This window comes from Empidonax traillii, unplaced genomic scaffold (assembly GCF_003031625.1).
Source record: "Empidonax traillii isolate 1590-97213 ecotype Southwest subspecies unplaced genomic scaffold, ASM303162v1 scaffold58:size1836614, whole genome shotgun sequence".
In the NCBI taxonomy this organism is placed as follows: Eukaryota; Metazoa; Chordata; class Aves; order Passeriformes; family Tyrannidae; genus Empidonax; species Empidonax traillii.
In genome coordinates, this window is record NW_020955251.1 from 1,420,693 (window position 1) to 1,423,796 (window position 3,104).

Sequence of the window (3,104 nt, forward strand, 5' to 3'; positions counted from 1 at the left end):
AAAAAAAAAGACAAAAAACCAGCCACAGAGACCCACTACAAGCATTAAATCAAAATTTTATATGATCTCCTCCTGCCCCACACAGTACTGACCTGCTGCTTGCCTTTGCACTTGCTAGGCTGGGAATCCTCTGAGGTTTGAACCTTACCTGTTAGGAAGAGCCCATCTAACCTGCTAGTCATCTGGGTTTTTTTTTTCTTTCCAAGTGGATCAACAACTTGGACTTCAGAGCTACTCACTAATGAGAAACTAATAATGGAAACTAATAATGTCTCTTTGATCTAATTATGAAGGCTGGTTTCCATGACCACACTTTAGCATCAAGTCTCATGGAACAGTATTTCTTTTGAAGCTTGTATTTCCCCAAAGCGCCAAGCCTAGACTTAGGGTTGTCCTACTATTTGCCTTGTTGATTTGTTTTAGGTTTTCCTCTGCCTTATTCCAAGCTGGCTTTTATGTTCTTGAACTGACCGCACTCCCACACAAACACCTCCTAAATAATGAGTAGCCTTTTAATCGACTGTATTTGGGGAGCACACATTTTATGTGTGGAAACCCTCTCAACTTCGCTTTGGTGATCTATAAATTAATGCCTCCTCCACTTTTTAAATAAAGGGCAAGAATTATAATTTTACAGCAATTTAAACATGGACAAAGTCCATGTTTTAAAAATAGAATAATAACTTGGCTGCTTATACTTTGCTCTCATCCATGACAGTCGGAAAACCACATGCTCGACCATAACCCAAAGGATGCTACAATGCATTGACCCAGCGCAAGACTCTGTCCAGGTGCCAGGTGGAGAGGGAGGAATCTGCCCTCAAAGGAATTCTGTGCCAAAGTTAAAATTAAACACACAAGGGGGAAGAAATTTTGTCATCTCACGTTTAGCAGCCAAACTCATCTATTCAAAGAGTGTTTCTTAAAATTACTAATTTTCCCTCAGCACCGCACCCGGGCATTACGTTTTGCATTTCGTCTCACAGAATCACAGGATGGGTCAAGTTGGGAGGGACCACAGTGGGTCATCTGTTCCATCCTCTCAGCTCAAGCAGGATCATCCCAGAGCACATTGTACAGGATTGTGTCCCGAAGTTCTTGAATATCTCCAGTGATGGAGAATCCAAACCCTCTCTGGGCAATGTGTCCCAGTGCACAGTCACTGCCCAGTAAAGAAGTTCTTCCTCATGTTCAGATGGAACTTCCTGTGCATCAGTTTCTGCCCGTTGCCTCTTGTCCTAGTGGTTGGCACCACCGAGAAGAACCTGGATCCATCCCCTTGGCATCCCCCATTTTTGAGACTAAAATAAGACACACAAAGGGGGAATAAATTTTGTCTTCTCACTTCCAGCAGCCGAGCTCACCTATTCAGAGAGCGTTTCTTAAAATTACTAGTTGTTTCTTCTCCTTTTCCCTCAGCACCACATCTGGGCATTGCTTTTTGTGTTTTCTCTCCAGGAGCCCGGCGGGGTTTCACCCTGGAGAGCGAGGACAGTGGTGCTGCTGTGAAGGGGGAGCAGTGCCCGGGGGGAGCTGCTCCCTTTCCCAGTGGAGCCATTGCCAATTTTAGGGGGGAAGGATTCTTCTCCCAGTTCAATTCCTGTGCTGTTTCAACGGCTCAAGCCAATATTGCAGATCACGTTTATTTGGGTGGTAAGGTCATTTGCCATATACTAAACACATGGAAAAAAAAAGAAAAGGGAAGGTTTTGTGGTTTTTTTGGTGTTCAGTTGTGGGGCAGTTTCTCATCGCTGCTACGAAGACCTGACATTTTATTACAGCTCCAGCATTCACGTGGAGAACGCTCAGAACCCCGAAGCTCCCCTTGCTCCCCCTGTATTGAGCACGACTGCTTTGAAATGCACCTGCGTGTGCAGTGGTCAGAAGGAATCTCCATATAAAAGAGACATTAGGAGGGCCACGTCCAAAGGAGGCCACGAGGATGGGGAAGGGTCTGCAGGGGAGGTTTGGCGAGGAGCGGCTGAGGGCACTCGGTGTGTTCAGCCGGGAGAGGGCTGAGGGGAGACCTCAATGCAGGTACAGCTCCCTCGGGAGGGGAGAGCAGGGACAGGCACCGATCCCTGCTCCGGGGGGAACAGGGACAGCGCCCGAGGGAACGGCCTGAACTTGTGCCAGGGGAGGTTTGGGCTGGATGTTGGAAAAAGGCTCTTCCCCCAGAGGGTGGCACTGAACGGGCTCCTCTGGGAAGCGGTCACAGCACCAGGGCCGACAGAGCTCAAGGAGCGTTTGGTTAACGCCCTCAGGCCCACGGTGTGACTCCTGGGGATGGTCCCGGGCAGAGCTACGGGTTGGGCGCTGGATCCAGGGCTCTGCAGCGGACCGATCCCTTCGGAATGTCGGGACGCGCCCGCTCGGCCGGCAGGGGGCGCCGCGCGCTCGCCGGGGGACGCCCCGGCCGGGGCCTTTCCAGAAGCTTCCGGAAGCGGCGGGGCGGAAGTGACGGCGCGCGCTGGCGGCGCTTCCTGCGTGCGGCCGGTGCCGTTGGGTCCCGGCGGGAGCGGCGCGAGCGGGGCCGCGCGGAGGGGGCGGCGCGGGTGAGCGGGGACCGGGAATGGGATACGGGATACGGGACCGGGACACGGGAATGGGAATGCGAACCGGGAATGGGACACGGGCACGGCCCGCGGGAGGGGCGGGGGCTGTAGCCGCGGCCCCGCGCAGGCCCGGGGCGGCCCCGGGAGCCCTCGGGGGCTCCACCCGGCCCTGGGGAGGGTGCGGGGACCGCGGCGGGAGGGGCTGCGCGGGGCAAACCCCGGACCCGGCGGGGCTGAGAGTCCCGCGCCGGTCGCCGCCAGGGCAGGAACACCCCGCGTTTCCCATTGCGGCGGGTTCGGCTGCCGAAGGTGCGGGCGAGCCCCGGCGCGTTAAACAGACCGGCTGGAAGGGCCTCCCCCCGCTCGGCCCCGCCGGGCCCTCCTTTCTCCGCGGCTCCCCGCGGTCGGTGGTGCCGCGGCGCCGCTCTGTGTCTGTGCCCTGCCTGCACTGAGGGGACGCGGGGAACGGCCCTGGGCTGGGACGGGCGGGCTCCGTCAGGTATCAGGAACAGCTTCCCACTGTTCATGGTGATGAGGCATTGGAATTGG

General features: G+C 55.4%; 1 protein-coding gene across 3 annotated transcripts in view; it reads left to right on the forward strand.

Moving 5' to 3' along the window:
* The window catches only part of DNAJB6 (DnaJ heat shock protein family (Hsp40) member B6), a 64,034-nt gene that overhangs the window by 612 nt on the left and 60,318 nt on the right, over positions 1–3,104 (forward strand). The window contains exon 1 of one of the 3 annotated variants that reach the window (XM_027879797.1): positions 2,460–2,555. The exons of the other annotated variants lie outside the window; for them this stretch is intronic. The gene's annotated coding sequence lies outside the window, so the exon portion shown is untranslated. Of the gene's footprint in view, positions 1–2,459; positions 2,556–3,104 lie in introns of those variants that run through there. 3 annotated transcript variants of the gene reach the window in all.